This window comes from Anopheles arabiensis, chromosome 3 (assembly GCF_016920715.1).
Source record: "Anopheles arabiensis isolate DONGOLA chromosome 3, AaraD3, whole genome shotgun sequence".
In the NCBI taxonomy this organism is placed as follows: Eukaryota; Metazoa; Arthropoda; class Insecta; order Diptera; family Culicidae; genus Anopheles; species Anopheles arabiensis.
Window position 1 is genome coordinate 28746377 of NC_053518.1, and position 17956 is coordinate 28764332.

Genomic DNA, 17956 nt, shown 5'->3' on the forward strand with positions numbered 1-17956 from the left:
TGAACATGACACTGTTGTCTACCACATTGTTTGCATAAAACTAGTGCGCCACCTTCGTTGGCTAGCCTCGCTTCCCCGCGCTCGAGAGGGTGCTCGAAGCCATAAACAGGAACGCCAGCAAATGGAAACCAAATAGTAGCGTGTTAGTGTGCTTTTGCTTCCTTTCTGCCTTGTCTCCTTTAGTGTTTGTTTTCTTGCTGCCGTTGCCGTTGCCGTATGTAGTGTGCACATGTACAAACGAATGTACAAACTCTTGGGAAGAAAACAACCGAGCAAGAGCGGGGGAAGGCAATGAAATAAATGGCGGAACACTAAATAGTCGCGCATATAATTTGCAACAAATGGTGTAAGCTTTAAATGGCAGGCATGGGGGCAGGTGTAATGTGATAGCGAAAATGGGATGACAGCGGATGGCAGCATCAAATTATTACTGTGACTGTACTGCACAGTTTGTGGTTGAACATTTGTAAAGGGAAACAATAGTAATAATTTTGATTGGATAACAGATGTCAACAAAATTGTTTAGAATGGTTTATAAATGAAATTGTTTATGCTTAACAAACGGAAAAATTGTGTTTTTGTTTATCTTATTTCATGAACAGCTGGGCGCCTCCTTTGCCGTATTCATTTGCCTACTCTCCACTAGATGGCAGTAGCAGCAGCGAAAGGGAATGTTTAAGTGCAAGCAAACGTTTTATCAATTTATTCCGTTCTGCTTCTAGCTGCATTGAAGTATGAATATTTTTGTTAGTCGATTATTTGTACGTTTTTCTTGGATTATTAATGTATATCCATTCCAGTATGAATGAAAAATAAGGAACTGTACTTTCTATATTGCTGTGTATATAAAACGTTAAATAAATTGGATCAAATTCTCGCTATTTCCAAATTGGATTCCGGGGCATGAACCAATCCAAAGTGTAAACATTGCACATTGCGTTAGTTTAGTTTGCTTGCTGGAAAAACAACTGTAACCTAGTTTTGTTGTTACTACGCAAACCGCAACACACATGTAAAGAAGATTGCGTGTATTCGTAAACAAATAAAGGCGATTGTTTGCGCTAAATGTGTGCAGCTAGCTATGGTTTCAGGCAAATTTGTGATCCTTTGAAAGGTATTATAGTTGTTAAAGGTAAATATTTTCCCCAACCATTAAAAAGTGTTGAATATTGAGTGGATACAATTCAACTCATCGTTTGAGTATCGTTTACACTTCACATTTCTGCACAAGCACAATGCACTGCACCAAGAACCACCCTCCCATGCGCCTTCAAATGATCCAATCTCGCTGGGCCGCTAATACGCTTACTTGCAAACATATCATTTACAGCTAGTGACAAGCAATCAGCCTTCCGGTTGGCAGGCTCAAAAGCCCCCCTGCGCCGTACATTGGTAGTACACGTGTGTTAATGCAGTGCATCCATTTCTCGAATCGTCCGCCCACCAACTGCTGCTCGTGCATTGTTATTAAACTCACAAAACGTCTGCGTGTGCGGTGTGTCTAGAACGCGATGGCATGGAAAGCCTCCCAGCCACGGCCAGTGTGTGGAAAAAGTGACCGCAAAATTACAATCTCCCGCTGTATCTAGCTGGGAGAGAGAGAGAGAGAGAAGGAGCGGCTATCTACCGAAATGGTAGAACATGCACGAATGCTTGCTGGCAACCGCTGGCTGGTATTGTTGCATTCGCCATTTCAACTATTATGCGGCTGCTGTGCGGGTGTACAAAATCATATCAGCACCCTGCTCGGCCGTGGGCCGTGAAAGGTCGGTTTGCTTGGCCACACAATGTTCGCTAGTTGTTCGGTGCCATGGTTGACGCCACAAATGAAGCCACCGGTTGTGCAGCAATGGGTTGCGATAGCGATAATCATCGTTCCCATCGTTGGTGCTGCCAGTGCTCCCGCTGGATGAGCGGGATGAGAATTAGTTTTGGGAAATAATATGGTAGCGGTTGGTATACACTGTAATTGTTTGCGTGGCTTCACAAGCGGTAGGCTGGAAAACGGTAAATTTAGCACCGAAGTAAGAATATAATGAAGGTTTGTACTATTTCCTAAACAGATGGTAGGAATAAATTGGTATGATTATGTATTATCCTCCCGAAGTGTAGTTAACGCCTAAAGGTATGCAACATACTAGATTGTAGACACCTTTAGAAGTAGTACTACTAAAATTAAAGCTAATAAGAAGAAACTTTTTAGCAATATTGCATACTTTTAGGCGTATGTGTCACACAAATTGTTGTATGCGCGCGACATGCTTGTTGTATTGTGCGCCTAAAAGCAAGCAAATGCTTAATTATTAACTACTATAATTCACAGTAGACACGCGATTTATGCGTTTCCGAAGCATCCACGTGAACCAAATTTCACGTTTTTAGCCAAAATATAGGTGCTTAATTGGTATTTGTTGAATACATTTTATAATTTTATAATTATCAATAACTGATTTAATACAATTCGATCAGAAAATTTTGATAGTTCTGTTCTTAAAGCTAAATCGCATGTTAATGAAAAAGAAATTTATTTTGAATTTGACAATTCATGGTGTTAGTTGTAATGGTTTGAAACTTAGTTAAAAAACTGCGTCTCTGTATGGAGTAGAGTCAGCTTTTAGAAATTAATAATAGATTCTCAATGAACATATCACTAGGTCACTAGTGAACGATTGTTTAAATGCTCATTGCAAACTGTAATTTTCTATAGAGCAATTTTTATAGAACAATCACAGCTTTCCCATCTTTTCTTTGCAAACAGCAAAAGCTTTTCGCTTCATTTATTCTTACAAAATGTACAGTTCATTTACGGTAGGTCGATTTTGTTCCAAAAAAGACATCATACGGTTAGTGTTCAGGGATGAATGCTGCATACAAACGGACCGTGTTCGGGGTATCTCTCTTGATGGCCAAAGTTTGGACCCGTACAAGTGCACACACACACACAGCCGGTTCAGCCCGGCACCGCAGACTAGTGGGATGTAAAATATTTCGAGATTTATGTAGTTCCACCGGCCAACGGTAAGTTTTTTTTCTTTGTGTGCGGCATGCCTTGCTCCTTCCTTGCTCACCGTAAAAGCCGAGTCGACCGATCTTACGCCATATTTCACTCATATCCTGCCGCTTGTACTAGCGCCACGACACGGGCCAATGGGTGTGGGTACACGAACCCATTGCTGATAGTGCTCGGTTTGGCCCGTTTGGCGATGCATCTTGCCCGGCTCCGACATTCCAGTGCTGGCAGGTAGGTATTAAATCAGCTCGGTTAACCTTGCTCATGACCGTCATGGGTGAGCAGCAAGGTGGAGGCCAGGTTGCAGTGTGAACCTATGCCCACATGCTTCACACAAGCTACCAGAGTTCGAGATCACCCAGCCAGTCAAGTAGTGATACCACTAACGTGTATTTCAAATGATACAGAACGAAAGAGAGAGAGAGAAAGAGAGATAGAGAGACAGAGAGGGACAGTATGAAACAGTGAATAATGTTAGTTCGGCGGTTCGTCAACATAGATGAAACGGTTAGCACGAAAAAAAAGTGCAACACTTTTCTCATTAATCGCATTGTATCTACCGAAACGGATGGAATCGGGACGAAGAAGCTTGAGTGATATATGCATACATTCACGAGCGTCGCTAACAAACACTGCTCGGGCCGAACCGTATCGGGTGCATCATCCGTTACAGGTGTTGAGTGTTTGATGAATATTTCAAATACATCCCACTGCACAACGCTTTATTATGCTTCATAATGCATGGAGATAAACGAGGTTTCGAAGGTGTCTTCTTGGCATGCTGCTGTGGTGAGCACTGGGTGAGCGTATAAATTATCGCCAAGATCGCTGTGGCAAGTCCAACACAAGCACGTTGAAGAACGTCAATTTAGGGCAGAAAAATCAAGCACAAAGAAGCGTTTGTTCGTTTTATTATGCATCTTAATAGATTTAGCGGACTGGTGCACTTGGTTACAAAGCGAATTGCATACTTTGTGGCGTATGGAAGCATACTTTCAGGGAACTTTTTCATTCTTTTAGGGTGTAAAATGCTCGTTTTTAATCTACTTACATGTAAAATAATCCGCTCATCAATAAAGTACTATTTTATTCATCGAAACATTTGAAAGAAAAAAAAAAAGACAAAACAAAAAATGCAAGCCGATTAAACATTGCAAACGTAATGAAATGAGAAACGGTGCGCTTTCTTTTCAGTTTGCACGCTGCAGGCGGCATTATTCTGATTTCAATTGTTGTTGATTTACGTAGAATGCTACTTTCCGGAAGCCTGAACACATTTGTTGCTTTATTTTTTCCGTTCATTTCGTTATTAAAAGCGAGCGATGGGCTTTCCGTATTAATTCAATTCATTCTCCCTGTGCAAAGAAAGCCACCAACAGTTCTTTAAAACCATTACTCAAACCACGGTTGCCGCTGGTGTGGCAGCTTCCAGCTGACTACATGCCATTCAATCGTGCGTGCGTGCGTACGTGCGCAATCATTTGTACTGCCGGAGTGTGATACATGATCATTGTTTTTGCTGCCGTGCTGCAGCAACGGTGAGCATAAAAATGATGCCGTAAAACTTCCACTTGGGCTCAAAGCTGGCGTCGAAATTTATGAGTCGGCTGCGGTGTGCGGGTAGGAGTATAAATTTGGTGGACAAATTTGTTGAAGCATGTTGCCAATCGCACCGGCATCGAACGCGTAAGGAATGGGACGGTCAGCTGATCATCAATTTATCACTGCGAGCCGTGCGGTATTGCCATTGAGCCCGCCCGCTGATTGAGTTATGTTACAGGAAGGTTCGCTTTCATAACGGACGATAGAATTCGATTTCTAGCGGCTGTGGTTTGTAGAGAATTGATTTGTAGCGAGTTTTTTTTGTTCATCCTACTGTAGCTTGGGTTTTCACATGTGGCTGTGACTTTATTGAAATGGTGGTTTTTATCGCTTGAGCTTTGAAGCTGTTTGTAAGTAGTTTAGTGTTTGATGCTGAATTTAATTGATTGCAGTATTAAAATAATGAAAAGGCAGACCCTTTTCCTGCCACAAGCGCCTACACAACTTCCGTTTAGATAGTTCATTGAAACGGTGGTTTAAACTTCTCCCGCCGGAGTGGCATGTACGCTTCTTTTCGGCACCGGAAATTGCCCGAGTCAAACACAATCAAGCTGTCAAAACTGCTCGTTCTGTTGACATATCCTCTTAGTCACGATTAATTCAATAACGCGCGTATCAAAAACACCCCGCAGGTATTGGACGCTTGGAGGGCCAAACTGGTGGAACAACCTGTTTCCTGTTCTCTGGGAATGACTAATTGATTTTTTTTCATGTTCGTTCCAGGCACCGTTCCATGGGTTCGGCGGACTTTACTTTCTTTCACCCGGCGGGGATAGCGGTACCTGGTAGGCAGTTGCTGTAGCGTTAATGATTTCATCAAGCGTCGTGAGTGTGCTTAGCGTGTAATAAAGTTAATATCCGACCGGACGCTTTCACACTTTGCTGGGGGCGGAGGACAAGTCGATGAAGTTTACTGTTTATGCGAAATCAATCAGTGGGTAAATCAATTACATAATGTGATCGTTTTAATGGCATAAATGCATTGCGTTGATATTAAGCTGCTATGTAAGCTCAATTGTATAGGAGAACGTCATATCTATTGCAAATCTGAACCATTTAATAATAAGAGTAGGGAAAGTGGATAATCGCCTGAAGGTAATGAAATTTTGCTTCACTACTTGCGACCACGACTTTTACAACCAACATTTTTGCGACCAAGAATATTGTGACCATGAATTTTGCGATTTATAATTTTGTGACGAACCATTTTGCAGCCAAGAATGCAGATTTTTTTCGCAAAAGTAAAAACATAGTGTGATCAAAAAGAGAAACCAAACGTGAATTGGACAAAAACAGAAATAAATCAGTTTAGTTCAAAAACTCCTTCGCCTAATTTACCGTGAAGCCATTACGAGTAAGTGTTTAGATATTCAAAAAGATTATTCCATGAATTATTGTTGATTTTGTAAAGAAACTCTTTGGATTTGAAATGAAAGCAGTTTTGGATATTTCTTCCCTGAGTAGGATTTGATACACAGCAAAAGCTTTTTCCTAGAGCGAGCAACAACTACCGAGAAAACGTTCCCAAACACTCAGCTGCACTTTTGGATTATTTGGCAGTTTGGTGTTCCTGGTAGTTGTTTTTTTTTGTGCAGGGAATTTGATCATCGACTTTTTTTTAAACTCCGCTTCTTTGTATGCATACCCACAGCGTTCGACACTCGGTCAACAGTGTGCAGCAAACGAGTCGGTAATTAAAAGCATCGCTTATGAGCAATGGATGGCGCTGATGGAGAAGAAAAAATACTCCACACATGCTCAGGTACCTACTCAAATCATCGTGCTCACCCCGTAAACCATCCATCCTATGTGAAAAGACTGACAAAACTCTTTCACATGCACGATGAAAAAAAAAACCGAAGACTAAAGAGAAACACTTCCTACTTTGAGAAAGGCGCACACTCGAGCCGGAACTTTCTTCACCGTACGCCAGTAGCAGTCGGACTGGAAAGTGAGTGCTAATCCGTGAACTAATCGTTCGCTTTTTTTCTTCCACCGGGTGCACGGTGCTGCTGCTGCTGCTACTGCTGCTGTACGGCATTGCTGGTTGTTGCGAAAAAGGTAGTAAAAGCGTTCGCCTTCCGAAACGTGACCGAACGCTGAAGAGTTGAAACAAAAACCTCGAAGGAAGCGGCAGCGCACGAAATCATTAAAGTTCCATTTTGCTTTTTCAAAAGCATTCGGAGTGAATGGGCAACAAAGGGAAAAAGTGGTGCGAGCCACCCTAAACGGTGAACGGCTGCCGGTTTAAACCTCGTTCGTTCGTCCGACTCAATTTGTACGAAGAGATTGAAGCTTTAGAATCGTTTTCTACTTTTCTTCTTCAACCCTAGCAACGGTGCATTTGGTAGGCGAGGCAGTTGTTTTTTTTGTGTTTGAAGAAAAAATCAGTTCAAAAGAAGCACAAACGCCTAAAGTTATGCACACCGTTAGACAAAATTCATCCAACGATATCCTTCTAACAGCTTGTTAGCAGTGGAGTTCACGTTCGCGTGCCCTTTAGTAGAAGGAAAGCGATGAAAAATCGTTCTGCAAATACAGCAATAATTTCGCTTGATTGCATTCTTGACAAACCATTTATATTTGTTTGTTTCGCCCGCGTCCGATAACTGGCTGACAGTTCGATATTATTACACCGTTTCGCGCTGCACCCGTAGCGGTGTGTGCGTGGATCAAACCGCCACTCCATGGAGCGATAAAGCTACCCGCGCTATAGAGAACCAGACGGCGCGCTATCCCTCTTGAGTAATGATATTCTCTATCCCTTGGATTACCCCGCAGCCAGTCGCACATATAGACATGCAGACCAATTCACACAGACCCTGGACGGTACGGGACAGTGTTTGTGAAATTATTCCTCGATTCACGTCCATCCATTTTGCACTCTCCACCCCACTCCAGATAACGGCGGAGTTTGGATGATGAATGATTTTTCCGCGACGGGTACAAAAATTATTAGACAAAACCACACGGCAATTCAACCGGAACCGGTTGATCCGTACCGATGGTCGTGCTGTTCTTCAGCTTTTTCGTCCAATGCACTTCCCTGTCGAGTGCCGTCGTAGCCACTGCAATTCTGAAAACAACAAAACACGAACACCATCCCAGTGTGCAAAATTTGAATTGATGGTTGCGGTATTTTCTACCTCGTTCGAAGGAACAGTGCACTTCATGTTCACGAAAATCCACACAAACAACTGTACCCAGGTACACCGGTATCTGTGTGTGTGTGTTTTTCCTCCAGGATGTGCGAAATCGATAGCAAAGCATACAAATTATGTTTCCCGTGGGAGCAGTGCTTGGCACAAGCGCATCGGATCCACATTGCGCGTCTGCTATTTACCCACCCGAACTCCGGATCCGGAAGTAGACTGGGCCACCCTATCATACCAGCCAGGGTTTGGTTTTTTTTCTTTCAGCCTCTCTTTTTTTCGGTATGCCCATGATGACCCGCGCCAACCGTGCTGGGTTTTGCTGGAGAGTGAGTTGAAATATGGTGCTCGAGCGCATAAAAATGAGCGATGCGCAAAACGCCACGTACAACGCCACGGGTGACGTACGGTCAAAACGGGGGGAGGAGGCGAACATTTATCTCCGACGGTGGCAATACTGTGTAAGCTACCCGTCCGGATGTTCGCCAGGTGCTCTGGCGTTGGTCGGAGCATTGAAATTCGTTTCATCGTTGCAACAGAAATTACGCCCGGATTGGGCTATAACCATCGTACAACAGAGTGCACGAGAAGGGGGTGTGTGGGTGTGTGTTTGCTTGCTGTTGGAAAAAGCAAAGCTTTAAACAAATCCGACTAAAACTACTTTGCACCAAACCTTTGGTGAACGGTGAAGCTGAGGTAATTCTTCAAAACAGGAAGCCTCGCAACGTGTTCTAGCTGGCTCAGGCATGCGGTGAAAAGCATCGTGCATCGTTTTCGGAATGGTAAATTACCCTAATTAGTTTCAAATTTCTGGTTTCCGGACGCATACTATCTTTGATGCGCCGGGGAGTTCGCGTCGAAAGTTTATGTTTGAGCTGTAATTCCAGCGAACGAACTGCGCTCAAGCAAACACGCCAAATCAACATGGACGTATTTGTGGAAAGTGCTGTCGTGCGATCGTGAGGTATGTGTTTTCGTGTTTTGGTTGGGAATGAACACCTTTCCTGGGAAATTATTATTGAGTCTGATAAAGGGATAATTGCGATTAATTCAGTCAAACTTCAAAAAATAATTACTAAAAGCTATCGCAATGAAACATTTCAATGCCATCCAATTAAACTCCAAATATATGCAAAACTGTGACGTTTTAGTATGTTGTTTCCTAGTATACTAAGTGGAGCTGCGCAAATATAAAGTGAATCTAACTACAGCTTTCAAGGCTCATATGGACCGACCCCCTGTAGCAAGCACTTGCATGGCACTCGCTGCGTAGTACTGAAAAAGTCGCCAAAAGCTTGCTTAGGACGGCATGTCCGTTTAGGACGTTACGCTAAGTACAAGATGAAGAAGATCTTGAAACACGGAGGGAATGGTTAAGATACGTGCCACTTTAAAAATTAAATATTAATCAAATATCAAATATATTTGTAAATATGCGTTATAGATTGGAAAACATACAGTTAAAAAAATGTGTCTTTATAGTTTTCTTGCGGCTCAAATAGAAACTGAACATTATACGCCTGTGTTTATGCTTTACTTTGCGCCTTGTACTAAACGCCTGTATTTATGCTTTAATATTTCATGTTATAGATTTTCGTATTTGTTTTGTGATGTAAGCATGGGTAACCTGAAATCAGCCAAAAAAGCTTACACATAAAAAAAAGCAAACCCATCGTTTCCGCTCGAACGATCGTCCGGCAATGTATCAATTTCATTAGAAGTCTTAACATCTAATCAGCACCATGACGCACATACACACAGCCGCATAGACAGAAACGTACTGCCAAATTGCACAACGGCATCGCAAGGAAGCAATCGAAGCCAATCGTTCACCTTCCCCCAGGACCCTTCCCTCGATCGGCTGTCATCGGCAATAAGCGGCCGCTCAATCCTCCCAAACTAGGCGACGGAAAACCGATATTTGTCATTCGCCGCTTAACGATGATGAATGGTCTCGCGAAAAGAAGGCGGAAAAGCCTCCCGCGTCCGTTTGGGAACGTTAATTATTAGTTACATCACAGCGCAGCCGGTAGCACGGAATCGTACGGAAGTGGCGAAACAAATAAAACCCCCGTCTGGGTAATTTTGCTTGCTGCAACGATGAGTCGATCAGGCACGAAGATGGAAATTTGATTTCAGGCTTAGAGTTCATTAGCAGAAGCTACGGCGCTACACATAAAATAGCTCGCGGTGGTTCAATCGTGCAAAAGTCCCGCCCGCCCCGCTAGCGAGTTCGAGTGCCGTTGCGTTGGGTTGCGCGGAAATCAAAAAGGAATGATATTAATTAGCCAGGGTCGTGCTGTGGGCTTGGTTCGTGGCTTGGTGGGCATGGATAGGACATAAATAGTGGCACAATTTCATCCGATCCCCCCTTATCGGTCGGGGCTTGTCGGGTTTTGTCCGGTCGTAAAGTTTGCAAGCCTGAATGATCGCAATCGTTCAAACGGTCATGCTGGTTTGTGGTGCTAGTTTTTCCTTTCCTGGTACCAAAATTTATTTCAAACCTCATAAAACTGTTCTGATTTGTTTTTGGCGCTCTGTTTTTGTGCTTTGGATGTCCGAGCGTTGAGCAATGATAGTGGTTTTGTGTTTAAGCTCATCAGAGAAACCGAACCCATCAAAACACGCCACCAAGGGCACGTGTCGTGGCACGCGTTTGAGGTGGGCGTTTTTTACCCGCCGCCTCGAGCTCGAGTTCCGGTGTCGATTCGCGAGTTAATGAAGGGTAGATGACGGTGGTGGTGGAGGTAGTACCAAGGCATGTGAACGCCCGAAGCCAGCGTGCGTAAAGTGGGTGAATTTCACCGCCCCGCTTACGCCCTTACCCGCGTCGGAAGTATGCGGCTTGCACGCGGGTATGCAAGTGGTGATCGATCACTGCGAGCTAATAAAGCCGGCAGGGTAGTGGTGGTGTACCGGAGCTATAAATTTCCGTTTGCCAATGGATACATGGCGCTGTGACGGGAAGGTGTGTTATGTTTTAGCGAACTAGAGACAATTTTCCTAAAGTGTTGCCATTTTATTGCACTGTCGATGGCGAAAATGAGGAGTAGGAGTGAGTTTGCTTGTTTTATGTGCCATTTATTCACTACATCAACACGTCATTTACAAACGAAATGGTCCGGCAGTTCTGGAATGAGTTGATTTAGTGATTTAAGCACTACAGAAACAGGAATGTATGCAATATTCTTACTATATAAACGGAATAAGACAATTTTGTAATGTGTGTTGCATAACTGTAGGCGTTTTGAGAATGAAAATCACACAATTTGTGGTGTATTTGTACCAGTTTGTTAAGAGTAGTTACTTGCAACTTTTTCATTACAAAATCGTTAACTTTTCATACAAAATATCATGCCCAGCATCAGCATGAGTCGGTATGCCATAAATGAAATCAGAAAATCTCGAAAACAAGCGCACTATAAAAACTACCATTCGCCGGCAATGCTTCTCTGCCCAACTTTATAACAACACGTGTGATAGCTCTAGCGTAAGAACGGTCAAATCAATTGGTTGCACAGATTTTTGTATAACCTTCCTACTGGGCACATCGCATTCGACAGCATGCTCACGAGTGTTGTATCACAAACTCTCGTTTCCATCGAACACGTTCGGAGAGTTCATCAAAAAGCTACTCAACATTACCAACCGTGGCAACTGCATTGTATACTCCCGCTTTACTTTCACAGGAGGGGGGTGTCCAACGTGCTGGACGGTTTATTTCGTGTCATCGTTACTGTAAGCCCTCCCTGTGCGCCCCTGCGAGTGTGTCACACAGTATGCACATGAAGGTCGGTCGAGGGATTGCATCTTTTACAACGCTCATAATCTGGGACTGAGAGCATTGAGACAACAACAAACATCGTATGCATAAGATTTGTCGTGCTGACTTTCGACCGACAGTGCTGTGCAGCTTGGCGCTCGGTGCAGCCAAAGTTTATGGAGCAGCCCGATTTTGGGAACGCGAACCGAGGTAAAAAATGGAAGACTTTGCAGCTCACTTTACGACCACGCCACCGAAGACGGTATGCAATTTTTACGAGAAAGTAATGATGCACCCGCCCCAGAAGGGGTGTGTGTTTTCTTTCGGAGTTTGCCGAGATTGCTGCGTGCAACAAAGCGTGAAACATAGTAGAGCTGTAACCGAAATGGAGACGAGAGCATTAATCGAGTGCACACGATGCACGTTCCGTATCTCGGCACGGTCGTAACTTTTCGGTTAATATTGGCTTTTTTATACATTTGTAATGAAGCGTGATTGATGGTTTGCCGTGCAAACGTTAGGTGATCCTTGTTGTTTGGCGTAGCAGGGAAAATGTGGTGTATTTACATGTTGATTGTAAGCGAAATTTTCAACTCTGTATGCGTTGATATGGTTCAGTTAAATTGCGCCTAAAGGTATGCAATGTAGATAAAAGTGCTATACCTTGTTTTTACCTTGATAAAAATCGCCTGAAAGTAAACAAAATGAATTATTTATGATGAAAGAGAGAAAAAATGAGTCAAACCCGTTCGAGACAAGCATGAAATGTCATTGGAGCGAAATAGTTGGATAATTTTTGTTGTTCGTCATCTCCACGCAATAAACGCTTCATAATACGGCAACAAATTTTGCTTCCGACCACCGAAATCTTAACAAAACTAAACAACTTCCATGACACTTTTCTTATCAGTTCGCTTCAACTTTTAGTGTTTTGCCATAAAGCTAAGCATTATGCATGCCGATGCAATGCACACACGGACCCGTACGCACTGAAGCGTACACGACCGCATCCAAAACATCCACCCCTTGGAGTGATCTGACTTTACTTTCTTGCAAGTTGCAATATCAACCCGGGAGGAACTGTCAACTGTCCGAGAAAACAGTCCCCTTGTTCCCCTCCCCCCTCTCCCCAGAGGCCATCACAAAACCATCAAAGGCCCTCTGCCAGGCTTGCTGCTACCTACCACTAATGCTGCCTTCCCATCCTGAATCGCTTCCAGCGCTCGGTCAACCGCAAAACTTTTCCGCTTCGTCCACATTAGCTTCACTCGAACTTTTTGCCTCTACCCATATAGTAGAAAGAGAGAGAGAGAGAGAGTGGGATACGATACAGCAGCACAACACACAACGCTCTAGCACTAGCAGCCCATTTCCGGTTGCCCATCCGTCGGAAAAGAAAAGTTTCACAAATGACCTACATAAAAACACACAACCGGGTCCGGTACAATCTTCTCGGGTGTATATCACTCATACACACGCTCTCTCTCACTCACACACACACATCTTGCCCATTTCTGGCCACATCCGGGGCACTTTGCTGCCGTTCGGTGGCCGTTAGCAATCGTAGTATGACAAATTGTATAATTTCTCTCGTAATTACAGGCTCGATGAACGTATTTCTATGGGAAGGTCCTGCAAATTGCCCACAGGGAGTGTCTGCCTAGACACCGGAACCGGTGAAGAAAATTGGCCGGCAAGTTTAGAAAAATTAGCATTACATAAGTGCAGCAGCAAACTCCCCCCCCGGGTGCATTAGATGGCATCGGAGGAGAGTTGAATTTATTTCATCAGAAAGCGTTCTTCCACTTTCCATGTCTGCATACACAAAATGGTAACGTTTTCTTTTGGTTTGTGTGTTTTTACTGCCACTGCCCAAAATTGCACAAAGATCGAAAATGCTTCCCGCTTTATGTGTACGTCGTAAAGCTGCAAAAGGAAAAAGAACAGCAAAGGAACGCTGCTGACGCTGGTGCAACTAAACTAATCAGCAAACTTGTGAACCATTTCGTCACGCTCTAGATAAACTTTTGCCGCACGGGGTTTTTTTTTGCCGAACGTCGGTACGGTCGGGAAATCTTTGAAATCGCACGATAGTTTTCTGACTGGTCGCATCTTTCGACGCTCACACATCACACCACGGAAGTCGACAGTGGCGGAAGTTGTATTTGAAGTTTTCTACAAATTATGCCACGCACAGTAGACGGCGCAGCGGAGGCAGTAGCAGCATATGCCGTTTTTTTTAAGGAAAGACCGGGAAAGGAATCATAAAAAATGATTTACACGGCCAATGATTCATGTTACTCGAAACGCGACGGGAAAGTAGTTATGGGTGTGTCAGTGTGTGGTTGGTAGCTGCTGAATATTTTTTGGCACCCAATACACTAATAAGCCTTTGTATGTGTGTGTGTGTCTGTGGAGTGGAACATTTTGTGCACTTGCAAGCTGCATTTCCCTCCCAAAAGCTGTTTAGTGTGTCGTTCCTTCGTGTTGGAGCTCATATCGTTGGCAAGCTTTCTAGCAGATACGATTCGCACCTTAAGCTTGTTAGCGTTGCCGGTAGCACGGCAAAGAAACGTGTAATCTGTCAACTTTCTTGCATTTGGAGCGCTTTTTTGTTGATGTTGGTGGTACAAATCGGATCAAAGAGTGACGGTTTTCTTGCTGTGCCTTTTGCATATGTGCAAAAGGCGGTAAAGTTTTCCCTTCATTAGCGTCACAGACGACGCTGTTCGCATCCCTTCCCCACCCCCGGCAGGAAGTCGAACGGATCCGTTTCGGTAAACGCTTGTCATTCGAATTACCAGCAATGGTGCAGTAACTTTTTACGTCGCTTTCCCGATCCACCGTGCGGGGCAGTAAATGGAGCAAGCAACGGTAAGCTGTTTGCGCGTTGAAACTGGGCCAACAAATAAAAAAATAAAAGGATTTTGGCAAAGGGAAAGCGGGCGAACCGCTCTTCTAACAAGTGCCCACGGTGTGGGAGGGATTGAAGCTGCAGTACAAATCAATATAATGCCATCAGCTCCCTGCAGGGAAGAAAAGGGATCAATGAAGGTAGTGTAAGAAAGCGATGGAAGAACTAGCTTCGCTTCGCGAAGAAAGTTAAAAGTAGTTTTCTTTATGGGAAAATGGTGCCATCAGAGAGATATATAGTAGATGATGTTAGAAGAAAGTTCGAAGAATCGATTGGAAATGGGAAATGTTGCAAGAAAGCTTTATGTTAACGGGTCTGTGAACTAAATCTAGGAAATCTTCAGCACTATTAGCTTTTTTTGTCTCCTTTTTTCGTTTCAGTTCACCTCCGAAGTGCAAGTGCAGCATTAATAAGAGAGTACTGTTATCAGTGTTGCATACATTTAGGCGTAGTATGATTTTATCATCAAAATCCATATAATTTTAAAGTTTCGAGGTTTTGAAACGATTTGTAGTGTTTGCCTAATAACATGGAGGAAAGTACAACACAAAATGGCCAACATTAAAATCAAAACCTCTGCAGTACATTCCAGCAAAACTATCAGTGACACTTGTTTGGAAGCTCGTTAAAACAGTAAAGCAGTTGTCCTGCTTGCTGCTGCACCGTACAGCACGCATTTCGCACAACCATTAACATCTGTCCACACGATGCGTACGGCACTTCAAAACGTGGCGGTCGCCCGAAACCGGCCCCACCCGGTAGTAGAGGGACAAATGTTTATCGCCGCTTATCCTGCTGTTTATCTCCAATTTATCACCTGCAATGACCAATAAACTGGCGCAATAACGTACCACTATCCCTGCTGTGTGGTGTTGCGTGTGATAAACATCACACTCTATCCGCGTGTCACGATTGGTGTAATCGGATTCCCTGCGCTCGCGGGATCGGGCACTGGGAGGTAGTGGGGCAGCGATAAATAAATCCACTTGGGCGTGTGTACCGATGGAAAACCAGGACACACGGTTGCAGCAAAAACAGCAACCCAAATCAACCGCATTAAACTACAGTGAATCTGTGTGTGTGTATGTGTGTGTGTGTGTGTGTGTTTGTACGTGACGGTGGTGGTAAAGGTGAACTTTTGGTTCTTGTGCATTATTCATGAGGTAAAGCGTGTCTTTTGTTCATTTTGTACCGTTCTTGAATCAATTCCGATCGTGTGAAGCGCGATTCTTTACTGATAGCTACACTCACCGGAGATAATCAGTGTTTATATGTGTGACAATTGCACACCGTTTGGGTTAATCTTCTTTGATGGTTATAATAATAACAACGAATCACAGAACAGGGATTGAATAAAACTTTTACCACTCAAAAGGTGTTTCAAGTAATAATACGCCTCAAAGTAGGCTATAATGTTTTTCAAAATAGTAATTCGCCTCAAAGTATGCAATCATGAAAACAAGCACGCTTTATAAAGTTACTTTCTCACCCACATACTGCAAACATGTTTGATTATGAATGATACTCTGAGCATCAGAAGGGCAATTAAAATTAGTAATACGCCCCAAAGTATGCAATCATGCAAGCAAACAAGCCCATTAGTGCTACTTTTTCAATCACATACTCAACACATGTTTCGAAATTGATCAAATTTTCCGAAAATTTACGAAGAAGCTTTTATTTCCTCACAGCTCACTGATTCAATTGATTTGGGTAAAACAAACTGTGTTAAAAACTCCACTTGTAACAACTTTATCGCAAGCCCCCCTCCCACCCCCTCATGCCAAACCAATGGTGCCCGCATTTGCAAACCTCTGCAGTACATCATGCGCGCTACACGCGTATGTTGCGGCGTAAAGTGTTTGCAGCGACCCGCTAGCAAAACCGCTAGCAACGCATCCTTTACGCATGATGAACGATCGAGGCACCACACGCATGCCCTTCCTCACAGGCACGCAAAATATGGCACCCCGTATGTGACACAGAAGTTACACACCCGCGTGGAGGTGTGTTTGCGGCGCTCGCAAGTTAAAATTAAATTGGGTAGAAAATTCCATTTCCCACGATTTCGGCACCTTGCCGCGGCTCGCTCGTTTCGGGGTGGAATGTGGTACGAAACATTTTCAACATTTTCACCTGCACGATGGTTGAGGAAGGCTTATTTCCAGCTCTCGCTTGTTTTTTTAGTAATCCAAGAAAACACTTCCCTAGCTCGTAAAACAACCGCCATTACGCTACTTTTATGAGCATTAAAAAAATCATTTTCATTCATTAAGAGGTACGAAACGGACCAACGTAACGGGCTCACTTGTTCCCTCCCTCCCTTCGTGCTCTACTTTTTAACCACACACACATACAATGCCGCACCGAAAAATGTTTCCGCAAACAGGCAAGGTGGTCTTGGTTTTGGCGGCCGCAGACAGTGATAAAAAATATTAAGGCAAAAATAATGTTTTCTTGCTTCTTTTTTGGGTTCTCACCCATTGTTCCACCTCCCATGGTGCCATGGTGGTTATCCTTCTCGGAAAAAATATTGTTCATATTTGCAACCGTCCGCACTGAACCGAGTGCCGGTGCAAGAATGTTGCAGCAAACTAATTTCAGCAATGGAAGCTAATTCTTTTTTGTTGCCAACCTCTCGACGGCAGCCGAGAAATATTAGCATTTGAAAATCATTCATTTTCATCCACTCGGGGTGGCTCGCAGGGGTTTTTTTAATTCACCAAATTGCTGCTCATTATTTAGACAGCACCTCAAACGAAGCTACTTCCATTCGCTTTGACCATTTGCTAACAAACCACGAACCATGGACGGATCCGTTGTTGCTGCAACGCCGGTGCTTCCGGGCTGATCATTAACCGGTGTGGCTGAGTGGTGGTTGAGGAAAAAAAGCTCATCCACTTCGGCAACAGTCTGCAGGGTGCAGAAGAAATAAAGGATAGAATAAAGGACGAAACCTAAAAAGAGAATGAAAAATCATGATTTGAACGTTACTGAAAGCAAGCGGGTGATTAAAATGGTCGGGAGGCGGAACTGAAGCTACCTCCAATGATTGTGCCAACGGAGTGGCAGCGCTGATCGGTTATGTAAACGTAACGAAACCGTCGACTGCATCGCGCTCATCAATTCGCAGGCAACGGCTCTTCTTACATCCGGTGGAATGGTAACTTTGGTTTTTGTACTACACGTTGTTACGACGTTGGCTTCTATTGGATGATGATATTCTATTCTTCCTTGCCACTCTTTTTCTCACAGCTCCTTCATTTTCTATTTGCACTCTCTCTCTCTCTCTCTCTCTCTCTCTCTCTCTCATGTGATGGTTAGCAATCGCTTTACGATCGATGGCTTTTTGCTGTTTTGCTCCGTCAACCTAATGCACGTGCCCTCGTTCGAAACTCGTTCCAATTAGATTCTTTGCCATTGCCGTCGACCCTTCGTTTGACTCATGTTTAATTAAATCTAGATTTATACGCGGTTACCGAGAAATTACGATGTCACTTTGGTTGTTTATCGTT